The sequence below is a fragment of the Pipistrellus kuhlii genome, unplaced genomic scaffold, assembly GCF_014108245.1.
Source record: "Pipistrellus kuhlii isolate mPipKuh1 unplaced genomic scaffold, mPipKuh1.p scaffold_m20_p_3, whole genome shotgun sequence".
NCBI classification, from domain to species: domain Eukaryota; kingdom Metazoa; phylum Chordata; class Mammalia; order Chiroptera; family Vespertilionidae; genus Pipistrellus; species Pipistrellus kuhlii.
The window spans coordinates 32916074-32935478 of record NW_023425529.1 but is presented as its reverse complement, the minus strand read 5'-3'; the positions used below and the strand labels follow the sequence as shown (position 1 = coordinate 32935478).

At 40.6% G+C, this 19405-nt stretch overlaps 1 protein-coding gene and 1 pseudogene across 1 annotated transcript in view; one reads left to right on the top strand and one right to left on the bottom strand.

Moving 5' to 3' along the window:
* Positions 1-19405, bottom strand: part of FGD4 (FYVE, RhoGEF and PH domain containing 4) — a 209452-nt gene that overhangs the window by 119921 nt on the left and 70126 nt on the right. The gene's annotated exons all lie outside the window — the stretch shown is intronic.
* On the top strand, positions 5130-19384 carry LOC118728736 (annotated as a pseudogene).

Genomic DNA, 19405 nt, shown 5'->3' with positions numbered 1-19405 from the left:
CTTTATAAAAGCAAAACCTATCAAAATACCAATGAAAAGGAGTTTACTGACAATGCCAACAAAAACTATGTGACACTTGGGAAAAATATGATCAACAAATGTGTGTGATGTATGTGGAGAAAAAGAATGCATGCTTATTGGGAAAAATAAAGGGAAAAATAAATGGAGAGACATAATGTGATATTAGATACACAGATCTATTTTAATGATGCCAAGTCTACCCCCAAAAGATTTCTATAATAGTTTTCTAGTAAATCTATTATATGTATCATATATATAGATTTCTATAATAGTTTTCTAGTAAATCTATTATATGTATCATATATATATATATATATATATATATATATACACATACATATATAGTGGGGCAAAAGTAGGATTCCAGTTGTGACTACTCAAAACAATTTATTATTATACTAGAGGCCCAGTGCACAAAATCTGTGCACAGAGGAGAGAGGAGGGTGTCCCGCAGTCCAGTCTGCACCCTCTCCAATCTGGGACCCCTTGAGGGATGTTCGACTGCCCGTTTACAAAGATTGGGGCATGGGGGTGTGGCCAGGCTGGGTGAGGGGCTAAGGACTGTTTTCAGGTTAGCCACAGGCCCTTCAGAGTTGGATTTCCCTACTGGGGTGCCTGGCCAGCCTGGGTAAGGGGTTAATGGCAGTTTGCAGGCTGGCCACACACCCCCTCTACTTAAGCTCCCAGCCCCTCCTTTTTTTTATTTTCTTTCTTTCTCTCTTTTTTTTTTTTTTTTTTTTTTTTTTTTTTTTTTTTTTTTTTTTTTTTTTTTTTTAGCGCATTCTTGAGCAGAGGCCAGGGCCAGCTGGAAGCAGGTATCTGGGATTTATTTTATATCTTCTATAATTGAAACTTTGTAGCCTTAGGCAGAGGCCAGGAAGCTTGGCTTCCTCCATCGCTAGGAGCAACCCAAGCCTCCTGCTTGTTCCAGCTCCGTGGCTGCTGCCATCTTTGTTGGGTTAATTTGCATACTTGCTCCTGATTGGTTGGTGGGTGTAGCAAAGTGATGGTCAATTTGCATGTTTCTCTTTTATTAGTGTAGATCATTATTTATTATTGTATTATTTTCCATACAAACAATAGTAAACCTACTTGTGCCTCACCGTGTGTGTGTGTGTGTGTGTGTGTGTGTGTGTACTCTTCTAATAAAACTTCCAATATACACTACTTCAGAGAATTTTACAAACTGATTGAAGTTTATTTGGATTTTTTAAAGATGAAGATCCCAAAGAAAATTCTATGAAGTAAGTAATGGCTAAAATAATTATCCAAATTTAAAAAACATGTTATAAATGCCACAAACATAGAGATACATCCCAAACTTATACCGTATTTTTCGGACCATAAGACGCACTTTTTTCCCCCAGAAGTGGGGGGAAAAAGTCCCCGTGTCTTATGGCCCAAATATAGCCTACACATATACTTTTAAAAAAAAGTTTTTTTACTTGCCCGGCTCTGTGTGGTCTCTGTGTGCTTGCCCGGCTCTGTGTGCTTGCTGCAGCCACTGTCCATTCCTCCGTGCCCAGAGTGTCTGCCCCGCTCTGTAAACCCCGAGTGGTAGAGGAGTTCCCATGTATGGTAGTCAGCCTCCATGCCCTCGCTGCAGCCATATCTCCATGTCAGCCCAGGTGCGGTGTACGGTAACTGCGTAATCCAAACCGTAATCATCGCCTGTACCCATTGCTGGTCCGTACTCCGTGCCCGGAAGAATGCCGCGTCTATTTCCCCAATCATTCCTCTCCGCCCTCTGTTGCCGTGCTTGACTACTGGGTAGGCGTACTGTAGATCTCCGCCCACCAGTAAACTCCGCCCTCCGCTGGATGCCCTGATTGATAACGCTGCTACGTCAGAATTTCTCTTCATACTATTATACCGGTAACTGTCAAAATGTTTGTACTGCAACAAACTTCATACCGGTATATTGTATGCAGAGACTTCCTGTGATACCAAACCAATAACATTTACCATAATGTAAAACACTCTCCAGCCTCTCCTCTCACCACTACAATGTGTAGATACCCATAAACTATGCAAAGAAAGCATAGAAAATCTCTGCATGATTTATGGGTTTACACATTGTAGTGGTAACACTGAACTTTTTGTTTCAGAATCTTTTTTTCTTCATTTCCCTTCTCTAAAAACTGGTGCGTCTTATGGTCCGGTGCGTCTTATGGTCCGAAAAATATGGTAATTTGTGGACAAACCAGACTCCTACATCTAACTACTTATTGAACATCTCTACCTAGCTATTTACTAACTATCTCAAACATACCATATTTCAAAACTCAGTTTCTGATTTTCTCCCCAGACCTGTTCCTCCTACATACTTTACTATTTTAGGAATGGCAACTCTACCCTTCCAATCATTCAGGCTAAACACCTAGGAACCCATCCTTGACTCCTCTCTTTCTCAGACACCTCACAACAACCTGACAGCTCTGTGGGTTATTCCAATCTGGCCACGTCTTACCACCTCCATCACTCCCAGCTTGGTTAGGCCACACCATGTCTCACCTGGATTCTTTAATTAAACTCTGATTCCACCTCGTCCCCTACAGTCTGTAAAACCTAAGCAGATGTCATTTCTCTTTCCAAAACCAACTGACCCACTACACTAGGAATAAAAGCTCTGTTCTGTATGATGGCTTAAAAAGCTCTCAATAACTTGCTCCCTCCCCCATTATCTCACTAACCCATCTCCTATGGCCCTCACCTGCCTTCCCCAAGCTCTCCAGGCAGAGTGTGACATTTTGTCCTCCAATCTTCCCTTTTGCAATAACTTGGACAGTGATGTCATTTACCACAGGACGAGAGTGACCTGTACACATCTCCCTCCCTAGACTGTGAGTCCCTCAAAACCAGGACTGTGACCCTCTGAGTTCTGTGCTCCCAATATCAAGCAAAGATCCTGGCACATAGTGAGCGCTTATTGAATCTGCTGAGTAACAATTTGCTGCAGAATTTTTATTTTCAAGCACAAATTTAGGGGCAACCTAAGAATCTAATAATAGATAAATAGTTAAGCAAATAAGAATGCATACAACTTGATGGAGTATCATGGTCATTAAAAAATATGTCATAAAGACTATGTGACAAAAGGGAAAAATATTGATGGCATATTAATAACAATTTACTGAGTCCTTAATATGTGTTAGGCACTTTAATAAGCACTTTACAAGTGTTTTGCTGAAATTTCTCAGGGACTATGAAGCAGGTATTAGTATCCTCATTTTTTGTTGTGTAAATTGTGATTCACAGATTAAGCTCTGCCCCGCAACTCATATCTGAGACTAGAACCTCATTTGAGGCCAAAACTTAGGTCTATACCACCTCCTATAAATTGGGGAGGGGGGGGGTTGGGGAAAGAACACACAACTAAATAACTTACTATGAACAACTACCTAATATGGAAAAAATTCTTAGAAACAAAAGCCTAGACTTACCTACCTCAAAATTTTAAGAACAAGTGTGAGAAATATTGGTGACATTTTTCTTTCCTGTTTTCCAAAAATTTTAATGCCATAAATAATAATTTCCTCAAAATATTATTTATTCCTCCTACACACATTTTTCAATGTTCACTTCACTGTGTTCTTGGGCGAATCTATTAATTAGCAGACACAATAAAAATACTAAAAAGAAGTTGGCTTGCCGTTTCTAGAAAACTGGTTCTGTGGGAATTACTCAGAAAGGGAAACAAGGGCAGGTCTAAGAAAGGCAAGTGAGTGTCCTCTTCAGCTCCAGGTTCACCTCTGAGTGCTCTGGACTCCGCCATAGTACTTCACACCACACTGCCCAGGCCCTCACAATGCACCCCCAAATGTAAGCTGTAGGGCACATGACAAAGAACCAGCCGTCCCCAGAAAGGTTCTCGAGATAAAAAGGTATTGAGAAAGGAGGGAAGCCCGATAATTTATCTTCTTCAAATACTGGGCAGGCAGCGGCTTTGCCTGGAATCTGCTGGAGCAGCCATGGTGCCAGCTAAGCAGGGATCAAATGACCTTGGGAGTGTTGCTCTCCCTCCACTCACTATTGAATATGCCCCGTCTCATTCACCCTTACTCAGCCTCTCTTTTCTTTGGTTAAAAAGCTTACACAGAAGATACACTAAGTCAGAGGTTCTCAGCCTTGTTTGAAATCGTGGAGGCCTCAGCACCTCAGTAACTTTTTCATGGCTTCCCAAATCAAGAGAAATGCCTAAGTGCTCCATTTATTAAGTATTTCATATGAAACATTTAATAACTATTTTTGTCCTAGCAACTTGGCATCATTTTAAAATATAATTTTTTTAAAAAAAGTACAAGAAAAATTATGTTTTTTGTTCCTTCTTTAATCACTGATACTACTTATTAATCAGTGTGGGTGCTTATTGGGCTCTGCACTGCCTCTCACATTATAGGGCAGCAATTTTCAACCGATGTGCTGCAAGAATTTTTAAAACATGCAATACCTGACTGTTTAGTCAGAGGCACTGACCTCCTTTTCCTTAGATTGTCAAATAAAAAAGAGACAACAGCCAACAAACAATAACCGTTTGCATGTGAATGAATCAAAATTATACCCCTCCAAAAAAATTTTTTTTGTCAGGTTGGCAAAAAATATTTTTTTTTCTTGTGCCACAGAATTTTAGTAATTAGTTTATGTGTGCCATGAGGTGAAACGGGTTGAAAATTGCTGCCATGGGATCATATTAAACATCGTCATGCTCATGTCTTGCTCCACAATGATTTTCCCCAGGTACTTGCTTGTTATCACTGTAAACTGCTAAAACCTCAGCTCTGCAAAACTAAGGTGTCATTGAAAGAAATACAGTCTAATATTAAAACTGTGAACCATCACTTCCATAGTACTTGATAGATGTCTGTTTCCCTTGAACTTTTTTAAATACCCTGCAGCTGGGCACCCTATGAGTAGACAGCAGGGTCCCAGACCACCTAGGCACATGTTTTGGGAATGATGTTTTCAAGACCTTAGCTTTTGTGAAGCCCAATAATACAAAGACTTTAACTAGAAATTCAGAAAACTAAAACAGTTCCTGTAAGGACAGAAAAAAAGGGGCGTTCTTTTTCCTTGCTGTGTCTTTCCATGATTTATAAGAAGCATCCAGAATGAGGGAGGATGGCAGCGGAATAGATGGACATGTCCTGAGCCTTGTCCCAGAGCGAGTGGAGGGAGCCACTGAAACGAGTGGCATTCAGCTCGAATTTGGCGAGGAGACGCAGCTGGTGAGATAGTTTGCACCCAGAAAGTGCAGAAGTCCCCGGAAGTAAGAAAACAACTCCGAGACCATGTGGATTCCAGCAACAGAGAGGAACTGTCAGGACTACTCCAACCATGAAGACAGAAGAGAAGCAGGCCAGAGATGGAAGTTGCTGACGACGCCTTGCCATAATAGCAGTTAGCAGCTGTGTATCACTGCAGGTTGCCTAGGAACAAACCAGAGAGGGCTGGACCTGCATTACCACCATTTGCCCACCATCCAGAACTGAAATATCATTGCACACTGTACACATAAGGAACTGTTTGACATTGAAATTGGATTTCAAAAGAACTGGTGGCCCAGAAAGAAACTCACTACAGACTGATTCACATGCCTTTCAGCACAACGATTATAGCTTGTCTCATTTTTGATTCTTATAAGTATATTTCTAGTAGGACATGATCTCACTCATCTAGGGGAAATGGTGAACAACATAGACTGATGAACAAGAACAGACCCAGAGATAAGGAGCCATGGGTCAGACTGTTGGACCTCAAAGGGAGGGTGGGGATAAAAGGCAGAGATCAACCAAAGGACTTATGTGCATACATATGAGCCTAACCAGTGGTCAAGGACAATAGAGGGGTGGGGGCATGAGTGTGGGGGTGGGGGATGGGGGGTTGAGGACAAATATGTGATATCTTAATCAATAAAGAAATTTAAAAAAAGCATCCAGTAATTAAACTCCAAGATTATTAGCTTCTCTGATTCAAACAGCCCCTCTATTCAAGCTGCAAGACAAGATAAACTACTCTCAAGGCTACTTTCTTGCATCTTCCTCCTCCCTGCTGTTTTAACTACTCAGGGATAATTCACACCAAATAGTTTCTAGTTAGTAGAAATCCCCTCCCCTCTCCTCTTCAGCCTCTTTTGAACTCTTCATAACTTTTGCTCTAAGCATGTTTTACAGGCTTAGTGATAAGACACCTCTCTAGGATATCTGCCTGGACTGTCTCCTGAAAAGCAAATAAACCACACACACACACACACACACACACACACACACACACACCCTGATCTCTGCTCTAGTTTAGCCCTAATCCTCCTATACCACCACCCCTTTATTTTTCAATTAGCAACAGCCATTACCCTTTAAAAGGGGAAACCACCTTTTCTTTCTTGCCCCTGTATTGGTTAACAATGCGCCAGCCTTTCCCTCTCTTGGAAAGTAAAAATAAACTTACCCTCTGCATCTCTTCCTTTAGTTATGAATTCCTTCTCTGCATCTCCTCTTTTAGTTGTGAATTCTTTCACAGCCCACATAACCAGCCAAACCCTAACAGTCCCTGCTTAGCTACTCATGTGACACACGCAGACCCTTTACCCTCTCCAGTCCTGCACTTCAGTCACAAAATGAGGGAGCTAGGCTAGATCACCTCCAAAGATCTCTTCTGTTCTAAAATAATAAGAATGAATGTTAAGAGGAGGGAGGGTTCTCTTTCTTATTGGTTTCAGAGGAGAAGGAGAAAGGGTGAAAGCAGCAAGGACAAGAACAAATATTTATTTCATAGAAGGAAATGGCAAACTGAAATTTTCTGGGTTCCACCCTTAGGTGTAGTATGACAAAGATTAGAGTGGGAGGTGTGACTGAAGTACCTGCCCAAAGATACAGGGTGCTCTCTGAGTAACAGTGCCACCAGACCTGCTCTTTCTTTCACCTTTTGTGGAAACTCCTTCTCAACGTGTTGTTTCTATTATGAAGGAACTGGACGTTGTTAGGGTTATATAGTCTGAGACACAGACAAATGGCCTATCCTAATTGGAGATCAAATTTATCATGTAGCCTAAAAAGCACCAGGGTTAACAACAGAGCTAACCAGATTGTAAAACACAAAATAACTCTGTAAAGAGGTGACAGTTGCCTAGATAATTTAAGTGTATTACCATGAATTTTGTGTTTTTACTTAAAGTTGTATGTTAGTGTTGTTTTTCTCATTTGACAGGGTTTTATTTTTTTCTTTTGCAAATTAATTTTAAAAAGGTAATTTACCAAAGAGAGAAGAGAGAGAGAGAGAGAGAGAGAGAGAGAGAGAGAGAGAGAGAGAGAGAGAGAGAGAGAGAGGAGAGAGAGAGAGAGAGAGAGAGAGAGAGAGAGAGAGAGAGAGAGAGAGAGAGAGAGAGGAGAGAGGAGAGAGAGAGAGAGAGGAGGGGAGGGGAGAGGAGGGGAGGGGGGAGGGAAGGGAAGGGAAGGGAAGGGAAGGGAAGGGAAGGGAAGGGAAGGGAAGGGAAGGGAAGGGAAGGCAGTGTGGTGATGGGGGAGGTGTTTATGTGTGTGTGTGTGTGGACATAGAGAGGATAAATGATGGTGAAAAAAATTTTTTAAAAGATGACTTAGAAAAAAATGCATTTACAAGGTACAGAGTACCTTGTAAGCAAAAGAATACACATTGCTCTGTTTGTTATTTAATAGCATTTATAAACTGTTCAACATTATATCAAACTAGAGGCCTGGTGCACAAAATTCTTGCATTGGTGGGGGGGAGAGAGAAGGGGGGTGTATGTGTCCCTCAGCCCAGTTTGCACCCTCTCCAATCTGGGATCCCTCTCACAATCCAGGACTGCTGCTCCCAACCACTCGCCTGCATGCCTGCCTTATTGACCCTAACCGCTTCTGCCTGCCAACCTGATAATCTCCTAACCACTCCCCTGCCAGCCAGATTAACACCTAACTGCTCCCCTGCCGACCCGATTACCCCTAACTGCCTTCCCCAGCTGGCCTGGTCACTTGTAACTGCCCTCAACTGCCCTCCTCTGCTGACCTGGTTCCCTCCTACTGTCCTCCCTGCTGGCCTGATTGCCCACAACTGCCCTCCCATGCTGGCCATCTTGTAGCGGCTATCTTGTGTCCACATGAGAGCAGCCATCTTGTGTGTTGGAGTGATGGTTAATTTGCATATTACCTCTTTATTATATAGGCTGCTTCTTTTCCCCTCATTTTGTTTTCTACTCTAGAAGATAAATTCCATGAGGATAGGGACTTCGTTTTATTTACCAAGGACTCCCTAGGGTCCAGCACAAAGTAGGTGTTCATCCCATCTTTGTTGAAAGAACAAATGGAAACAATAAAAAATAGCAGGGAATGAATGAAGACAAGGCTTAGTACCAAGGAAGTGGCCATGGGGCTATGTCAGGGACATATACAAGGAAGTGGGAGTGGGTGACATGTTCTGAAATAAGTCAAGCAGCAAGTATGCTCTCCCATCTTGAGGAACCTGAGGCAGGAAGCTATGTCTCAGGACTCATGAACTTTATTTATCATGATACCACAATTTCTCCAAGACAAGAGGGTGGTGCTCACAAGGAAGATGTTTGGCCGCCCCAGAAATAATGAGGCACCCTACAGAGGTCATGACAATCCATGTGCTTTCTGGGAGAAACTAGAAAAGAGAGATACACCTTTGCAAGACTATCAGTTAAAGGGGGGGGGGGGGGGGGGGATGTTACCATTTCTTTGCACTTCTCTATTTCCTTGCTCTCCAGGGTGGCTAGACAATGATGGCCTGGTGGTATCGATTCTAGATTCCTCTTTCCCTATCACCCAGACTTTTACCCTCATTGTGTAAACCTGGTAGTCACTGAAATCTCAACACTCTTCCAGTGAGCTCATATGGAGTTTTCCTCTTGAAAACATAAGTGGAGTCAGCAATCCTGGGGTCTACTCTAGCTGGTTGGTCCGTAGGCACCTAACTGCATTCTCTTCATTTGTCTCCACTTTACTGTCTGTCCCTGCAGGATAGGGCTGCCTGTGCCAAGGACAGCCCCAGCTTTTCACCTGCTAAAAGCTGGAAGAAATGCAGACTTCCATGCTTGCTTAAAAAACAAAACAAAAAACACTTTATAAACTAGTTATGCATATTCACTGCAAAACAAGTTTTTAAGAGAATAAGCAAAAAGATATTTCAGCTTACTCTCATCACCTAGAGATAACCCCTATTCACATCTTGGGTATTTGTTCCAGATGCTTTTCTGCACAGTCATATGCTATAAACATGGATATATCACAACCATTTTATTTTAATAAAAGCATCCTCATTTATCTTGTGTGTTTTTTTTACTAAAAACTATAGCAATTTCAGTTATACACCATTGAACATATTTGTAAGTATATTTCAAGTATCAAATGCAACTAATTTTAACTGCTATGCTTACTCTGAGGAAGTCCCTACTTTATTCTAGTTAACTCTTCCAAATATTTTCATTAAACAATATAAATAAGTGACTATACAAACCACCATGTAAAAATGGTCAGCATTTTGATGCATTTCCTTAAAAGCTTTTGCGTAATAAGTATCAAGATTGAGATTTTTCTCAACCTTGGGCTTTGTAATAACTTTTATAAAGTCCTTTCAAAGGAAGAGTCTGCTTCATTTTTTCTCAATCATGTCAGGATATTTGGGGTTTAAAAGAAAAATTTATAAAATTATGTTACTTAATTTATTTTATAGGGGTTGACTGATCAGGAATATAACTTCTGTAATGGCCCAGTGTCATTACATTTATTTCAAATTTTTTTAAATAAAAAAAACTCTCTGCCCAAAAAGATTTGCCATTTGATTCAAAAGAGACTTCTTTATTTTCAGTTGATGTAGTTTTCTCCTGCAAGTTGAGCTATTCATTGTTCAGTCATTTTTATAAGGCTGTTTTTTTCAAAATAGCCTCCTAAATACTGTTCATGTTAGAGGATTTTCAACTGTAAGCTGAATGCTGGATGAAACTAAGAAATAATTGGGATGCTATAATTTGGTTCTTTCTTTTAAAATGGTCATAAGCCTCAGCCAGATAACTCAGTTTGTTAGAGCATTGTCTTGACACACCAAGGTTGTGGGTTCAATCCCGTCAGACACATGTAAGTGATACAACAAATCAATAAATAACAATTTAAAAGAATAAATAAGTAGAGATACCAAAATGGCAGTGGAGTAAGTGGAAGCTACACTAACTCCCTCAGGTCCAAACTCGAAATACAACTAAAATACAGAAAAACCACACTGAAGACTAGCTGGAGAGAATCCTGATAACCAAGGACAGAAAAGGGCAGAGGTGTGAAAGGGGTGACCGGGCTCCCACAGACAGAAGCTAACGTTCTGGAGAGGTATCTCAGCTATGGGGGTTTCCCACTGAAAACTCTGAGGTCTAAACCCCGAGATGGGCTCCTCAGCTCAGAGCACCAGAACTGAGAAAGGTACCCACATAACATTTGTCTGTGAAAAGCAGGATTGCTATCTACCAGGGAGAGGCAGCTGGAAATGTAGGCACCCTCTTAAAGGGCCAACACACAACATTTTTTGTGCAGGCACTCACCTGGGGCTCCATCAGAGGGAAGGCAGAGTGGACTGGAGCTGTGTAGCAGAAGCCAGGTTTGGGGGCTTGAGGATTGGAGCTCAGAGGGCAACTACCCCAGTTTCCTATACTGAGTCATTTTCCCTCACCCTGCAGAGGACATCTTTCTTCAGTGAGCTTTGCTATCCAGGCAGTTTGAAGGCAGTTGCCACCCGGTTGGAAGACTTCTCACTCCACTCTGTCTGTCAATAGCCTGAAGTTAATCAAAACTGAGTGTCAATGGGACTGCAGGCAGAGACAGGTCTCTGGAGGCCTTGAGTCCTTGTGTGATCTAATCTGGGGCCCAGAGCTAGGAAGAGCAGAGCCTGGTGCAAATCTTGGTCCTCTCCAAAGGTACCCAGCAGAAGAAGCAACAAACTCTGGATTTCTGATAGCTCCTAAAAGGGGACTTAGGCCAGTCACAAACAGTATCTGATATTGTCCTGCACTAGCGATTGGGACTCATAGCAGATCGACCTAATATATAGACACAAACCCAAACAGGCAGCCAAAATGGGGAGACAAAAATACATGCTCCAAATGAACAAACAAGAGACTTCTCCAGAAGAGCTAAATGAAATGAAGGTAAGAAACTTATCAGACATAGAGTTCAGAAGAATAATCGCAAGGATGCTCAACAGTATGAGAACAGATATAGTAACTATCAAGTATGACATAGCACTAATAAACAACACAGTCAATGGAATACACATGAAATTAGGGGAAGTTGAGGAATGGATCAGTGAATTAGAAGACAGGGTAGAAAAAAATTAATCAGAGAACCAAAAAGAAAAAGGAAAAAAAACCAATTAAAAGCCAGGTGGACAGCTTAAGGGAGCTATGGGACAATATAAAATGCAATAATATTCACATAATAGGAATACCAGAAGGAAAAGAAAGTGAGCAAAGGATAGAAAATGTGTTTGAAGAAATAATGGCAGAAAACTTCCTTACCCCGGTGAAGAGAAAAGTCATACAAGTTCAGAAGGCACAGAGAGTCCCAAGCAAGACACAAACAGGCCCACACCCAGACACATCAAAATTAAAATACCAAAAATTAAAGACAGAGAGAACCTTAAAGGCATCAAGACAAAAGCAAATTTTACCTACAAAAGAGCTCTCATAAGGCTGTGAGCTGATTTCTCATCAGAAAATCTACAGGCCAGAGGGGAATGGTATAAAATATTCAAGGTAAGGAAAAGCAAATATCTAAGAATACTATATTCAGTGAAGCTAACATTCAAGATAGATGGTAAAATAAAGAGCTTCCCAGACAAAAAAAAAAAAAAAAAAAAAAAAAAAAAAAAAAAAAAAAAAAAAAAAAAAAAAAAAAAGAAAAAAAAAAGTTAAAGGAGTTTATCACCACCAAACCTGCCCTGCAAGAAATGATAAAGGAACTGCTATAATGAAGAAATATAGAGAGAAATGTAGGCATAAAGAATTAAAATGGCAATAAATAAGTGCCTATCAGTAATAACCTTAAATGTAAAATAGAGTATATGTTCTAATCAAAAGATGTAGGGAAGCTGAATGGATAAAAAAAAAACAAAAAAAAAAAACATGACCCAATTATATGCTATCTACAAGAGACCCACCACCTCAGGACAAAAGATTCAATGGGATAAGAGTGAAGGGATGGAAAATTTTTCCCAAGCAAATGGAAACAAAAAAGAAGCAATAATCATCTCTTAACACAACAGACTTAAAAATGAATGCCATCACAAGAGACAATAAAGGTCATTACATAATACTAAAGGGATCAATCCAATAAGAGGATATAACCCTGGTAAACATATATGTGCCCAATATAGGAGCATCTAAATATATTTTAAAAACTTTTAGAGGACTTTAAGGGGAGATCAACAGCAATACAATCATGAAATCATAAAAATCCTAGACAAAACCATAGGCAGCAAAATATCAGACATCTCTCCTAGCAATATGTTTATGGATACATCTCTGAAGGCAAAGGAAACTAAGCCGAAAACAAAATGGGACTCCATCAAAATAAAAAACACAGCAAAAAAAACCAACAAAATGAAAAGAGAGCCCACTGTATGGGAGAACATATTTAGCAATGATACACCTGATAAAATAGATAAGGAACTCATACACCTTAACAAAAGGAAGATAATCCAATTTAAGAATGGGCAAAGGACCTAAATAGACACTTCTCAAAGCAGACTACAGATAGCCAAGAGACATATGAAAAAATGCTCAAAGTCATTGATCATCAGAGAGATGTAAATTAAAATGACAATGAATATCACCTCACACGTGTCAAAATGACTACTATCAACAAATCAACAACTGACAAGTGCTGACAAAGATGTGGAGAAAAGGGAACTCTAGTACACTGCTGGTAGGAATCCAGACTGGAGCAAACATTTTGAAAAAATACTATGGAGTTTCCTCAAAAAATAAATATGGAACTGCATTTAACCCAGTAATCCCATTTCTAGGATTATACCTTAAGAAACTCAAAATGCCAATCAGAAAGAATGTATGCATTCCTGTGTTCATAACAGCACAATTTATAATAGCTCAGGTGTCCATCCAGTAGATGAGTGGATAAAAAAAAAAAAAGCTGTGGTACATTTACACGATGAAATACTATGCAGCAGTTAAAAAAAAAAGGATCTCTTACTCTCTTACCCTTTGAAAGTATGGAGGGACCTGGAAAGTATTATACTAAATGAAATAAGCCAAAAGACAAGTATCAAATGACCCCACTCATATATGGAACTAATGAACAATACAAACTGATGAACAGAAACAGAAGCTTGGAACAGACTGTGGAATCTCAGAGGGAAGGCGGAGGAAGGGGAGGGGGAGGGGTGCAGGAGGGAGATCAAGCAAAGAACTTATATGCATGTAAGCATAACTGATGGACATAGACAATAAGGTGGTGAAGGCCTAGGGCGGGGGGTTGAGGTGGGTTAGAAAGATCAATGGGGGAGGGGGGGAACATATGTAATACTTTCAACAATAACAATTTTGTTTTAAAGGAAGACTAAAAATAAATAAATAAAATGGACAACAGAGTGTTTGACAGAACTGTAAGGTAAGGAAACACACACACACATTGCCTTCCCTCCAAAAAACAAATTGCCACTAGTAGAAATAGGACTGGTGTTACTTTTGACTAACTCATGTAAGACACTAGCAGCACTTAGGATGTTATGTTGAAGCAGCATGCCTGGGAGCAATACAGCCCACACTCATGCCCAACATGACTTAGATGGTCACCAAGGAAACCCTGAGGTAGTGCTAACCATGCATATGTCATTTCACATCCACAAGAAATTAAAGCATTCTGCCAGCACCGGTTTGGCTCGGTGAATAGAGCGTTGGCCTAGGGACTGAAGGGTCCCAGGTTCGATTCTGGTCTAGGGCATGTAACTGGTTGCAGGCACATCCCTGGTCGGAGGTGTGCAGGAGGCGGCTGGTCAATGTTTCTCTCTCATCGACATTTCTGGCTCTCTGTCCCTCTCCCTTCCTCTCTGTGAAAAATCAATAAAATATATTAAAAGGAAAAAAAAAGAAAGAAATTAAAGCATTCTCATTTCAACAGGGTCCATACATTTTCTGAAATGAATCAGAGAAATTATTAAAGATTCCTTACCAAAGAAAGAAGACCAAAAAAAAATTGTTCAATTTCTCAAAAGAAGGAAAATTCTCTACATAATTCCATGTCATTCAATCAATTTAATTCTATTTAACATTTACCAAGAATGTGATGTCACATCAAAAGAGCCATGAAGGTTATTCCTTGCACTCATGGACTTCAGGGCCTAAGGATGTGGTTCTTGGGCCAATAGCATCCTGGCATTCTTTGTTAGAAGATATTTAATTGCAAACTCAATGTTTTCAGCTATTCTAATTTCTATTTACTCAGGGTGGGTTTTTTTTTTTTAATTCACTTTGTCCCTTAAGCATATAAAATTTATATATACAGTTATATTTTTCCTGTTTTACAGTTTTGAGGCTTCTTTATGGCAGGAAGACATTCTAGTATACATTATTACATTCTGGCCAGAACCAAAAGTCTTTCATGGAATCCTTTCTTAGAGCTTTCTTAAAAATCAAGTTGGTTGCCGAAACCCGTTTGGCTCAGTGGAAAGGCCTGCTGACTGAGGGGTCCCAGGTTCGATTCCGGTCAGGGGCATGTGCCTTGGTTGCAGGCATGTCCCCAGTTGGGGGAAGAGGGGTGCAAGAGGCGGCTGATCGATGTTTCTCTCTCATCGATGCTTCTAGCTCTCTATCCCTTTCCCTTCCTCTCTGTAAAAAATCAATAAAATATATATATTTTTAAATCAGGTTGGTTATTGAGAAGAGCCAATGAAACAAAAAAATGAAGGGGGGGGGGTCCCCTCTGTGGTAAACTACATTAGGTTTATTGAGTACATATAGAATACATTAGATAGTGTAGCTAAAATAGTTTTAACTCAAAATTTGATCCCCGGAATATATGTAAAGACAATCCAGTTTTTTTGTTTTATTTTTTAATAATGGGCAGAAACCTTGATTGGGCACTCACAAAAGAAGATCTCTGATAAAATCATTAATCATCAGAGATGTGCCAATTAAAATCACAAAATGATACTACATGGCTACAAGTTTTAAAAACCAACAGAAAATACTAACAAGGAAGTGGAACAACTAGAATATTCACACACCAGAACTATTATGGAAAACTTTTAGGCAACATCTCCTAAAACTGAACATATGTATACTCTGTAGCTCAATAATTCCACCAAAAGACATCCTATCTAATAAAAGATTAATATACAAATTGACCACTACTTCAACACAAGATGGCTGCTCCCATGTGGTCAAAGATCCTGACCCCATGTGGACACAAGATGGCCACCTCAAGATAGCCAGCAGGGCAGGGCAGTTGGGAGGGACCAGACCTGCAAGGGAGGGCAGTTGAGGGAGACCCAGGCCTGTATGGGAGAGCAGTTAGGGGGGACCAGGCCTGCAGGGTAGGGCAGTTTGGGGTGATGAGGCCTGTAGGGGAGGGCAATAGGGTGACCAGGCCTGCAGGGGAGGGTAGTTAGGGGCAATCAGGCTGGCAGGGGAGCAGTTAGGCAACAATCATGCTGGCAGGGGAGTGGTTAGGGGGTGATCAGACTGGTAGGCAGAAGCAGTTAGGGGCAATCAAGAAGGCAGGCAGGCAGGCAAACACTTGGGAGCCAGCTGTCCTGGATTGTGAGAGGGATATCCCACATTGGAGAGGGTACAGGCTGGGCTGACAAACACACACACACAGACACACACACACACACACCCGTGCATGAATTTCCTGCACCAGGCCTCTGGTGTAAAATAATGTTCATAGCACCTTTCATCATAATAGTCAATGTCCTTCAACAGGAAAATAGAAATCAAATACTACACACATACACTACTGCTACAGTGTATGATGGATAGTCCAAAGCTCTGACAACAGGTCTTGAACTTAATTCGAGGTGTACTATTTACCATGTAATACTAAATATGTAGCTATGAGTGTTTACCCTCATTGAGTCTGCTTTCTTCATCTGAAAAAGAGGGTCATATCATCTCTCTTACAATATTACCCTAAGGATTAGATATAATGTACATATAACACAAAGCACTATGACTAACAGGTACTCAAAAATTCCTATAGAATTTAGGAAATATAATTTACACCACTTTGGATCAATCAACCCCTTTTATACATAAACTCCCCTCCTATAAAATAAATCTGTACTATTCCTGAGTTGCCAACTCAGGCATCAGTGAAATGAAACTATACAAGAACTGGGTCATGGCCTTTTCTTCTTCAGCTACTTTATGAACCCCATATGCAATTGCAGCTGTCAGCTCTCATGCCAGGAGATCAAATGAACCAGAGAGATTAAACAAATGGGCAGGAGAAATGCCAAAATGTGTGTAACTGCTGGACGGGAGTCCAATTGGTTCAATCCTCAGAACACTATGTGCACTGTATACACGCTCTAAAGAGCAGCATATGCAGCGCGGGACGCCCGAAATACAAAAGCAAGGAAATGGGGGCGGCAACAACAACAACAAACACTGCAGTTTTCAGCCTAATTCTGCGTCTCCTTTAGTCTTATACGTATATCTGTTCATATGTGTCATTAGAGAATAAAACATATAGGTCCTGTAATAAATCTCACTTTGACTAATTTTAAAGTTACAATGAAAATCAGGTGAAACATTTACTTCTCAGTGTAACACATTTTCAATGAAATTTTACTTGATTTACAAAGAAAAGTCAGGATATGAAGTTGCATTGCCATCTAAAGTAGCAAGGGGAGGACAGAGGCAGGGCAAAGAAAAAAAATAAATACCCTGTCATCTTGAAATCAGATTTGATGACCCAGAATAATAATTGAAGAATGAAGCTCTGGACTTCCGTATTTTGATTTCCCTACCGATTCCTCCCTCGTGAAAATTGATCTTCATGCCGGTAGAGGCGGTAACTCAAAGTACACTCAGTTCCACTCATCCCACCAGAAAGGCCAGCACTCCACGAGGGGGCAAGTCTGGAAAGCAGGTGCTCTATATGGCGGGAATGAGGAACAAGTTTTTCCTTCTTCCTGTGACTGAATTATTGGGAGAATCTCAGGCCATTCTAACCTAGTGACTAAAGGAAAACTTTTGCCAAAGCCTTGTGAATTTGCTTTCCAGGCACCAGTGTTTTCAGAGACCACGCCGGATTTACCTTACTGTGTTTTCCGGCGTATAAGACGACCTTTGAAACAAAAAAAAGTCAACCGAAAATCGGGGGCAAAAGACCAAAATTGCACAAAAATTACCTGCAGATCTTGACGGCATAGTAAGTCTTTTCTTTGAAGTCGGGGGTAGTCTTATACAGAGAATATAGGCCTAAACCTATGTTTTAACTGTAAAATTAGGGGGTCGTCTTATACGCCGGAAAAAACAGGTATATGCATGGGCCTAGTTTTCCATTCACATGAGGCTTTTGGCCCAGAAGAACCTGCCCTACTTAGGGAAGTCCTCTTGCATTGTCCCTCAGTGATCTATTTACAAAAATCCAGTTCCAGTTTGTCTCTCTGAAGAAAGCAATGTAACTCACATTTTCAAAAGCTAGGATATAGGTATCTGCCACATAGAAGTAAAAGTTTGTTTTTTTTTAAAGTAAGTTTAAACAAACATGGCATTCAACAACAGGTTTGCTTAAAATCCTAATTCAGTGGTTGTTCTTAAAATCCTAGGGTCAGGGTATTAATCTCTTAAACCAAGAATAAATTACAATGGAATTTTTTTCTCCCCTAAGGTGAGATAGGTTTTAAAAATGGTGATGTGCCTTGGCAAGGCTGATGCTACAGTGCACAGGGTAAAAGCAGCAGGTTCTGTCCCCATACTCCATGCCCTCCTCCTCCTCCTCTGGCCTGAGCCCAGGCCATCCATAACAAAGCTCCAGAACTTACTGGCAGTTTCTAGGAACCTACTGGCAATCTCCAGAAATATTATAATAACCTATGTACCGAAGAGCCCCAGAAAATCAATCCTTTTATATTGCATAGACCCCAAGCCGTGGAGGAAGAAATTGAAAGGGGATTGGGAGGAATCACATTAAAAATTGCTGGTAGCAATCACTCAATGACAGTGGAAATAGTAGCAGATGAAGATTTTGGGGTTCTTTACAGAATCTTAGAGAAGAATCCATATAGTAATGGTTTGGATGTTAGCTTTCACCTTGTAAGGGATGTTGTGTGGATACGACGCTACAAAACTGTGTCAGAAACAATACAATCTCATTTACTTAACCCTTATGTTTAATAATATTGGGCCCAAAAGAGAACTGATTGCTAAAGCACCACATTAAGACTAAAACTCTGAAATGCCTAAGAATCATGGACATAAGATTGAAAATTAAGGTGGAAAATTCTTTGCTGCATTGCTACAAATGGATTCATCCCTAGAGATTTAGATCTGGGTGGACAGATCTGGGAATGCAAAGTGTGATAAGCACCAGGGACACAAACAACAGGGTGGTGAAGGCCTGGGGCAGTGGGCTAGACGGGATCAGTGGGGGAGGTTGGGAAGGGAGACTGGTGTAATATGTTCAACAATAAAGATTTAATTTAAAATAAATAAATAAATAAATAAAAAGAAAACAAAGTGTGATCAACTACAGCCCTAACTCAAAACCAATCAGTTACAGAAATAAACCGAAACTGACATATACTGTGTGGTAAAACAGGAAGAGTCCAAAGTTCACCTAGGCCACATGTGAAAAGAAAATCACTGCCTTGTGAAACTATGGGAGTATAGCATGACATAAAAAACTGTGGTCTGAAACAGTTATATGCTGTGCCTGAACCAAAGCCTGCACTACCTTGATGTCAGCTGTAGTAAAACAACTCGTGATGGGATGGGGACTTTTGCTGATGTACCGAAAAGCAACACTATCCTGGCAGCAAAGAATCTTTCCTTTCACAGAATAGAACATCCTGCGGCAAAGAATCCCGGTGAAACTGGCTTCACACAACAGGAGTCTTACAGTGCTGTCAATAGTTGGCAGCAACATAGAGGGAGAGGGACTTGTGCTTTCCCAACCAATGAAAAAAAAATCCCACACTCTCTACTACCTACGTCAGGGGCGACAGATGTGATGAGACTACAGATGTGGCATATTCATACTTCATTCAAATGAACTGTCTAAAGCTAGACAATACCAATGTGGAGCCATGTGTAGGTGTGCAGAAGTCAGAAATGGCCGTAAAAAAGACCAGGTCAACAGCCATGAAAAACAATCTCTAAAAAATGTGCACACATCTGTCC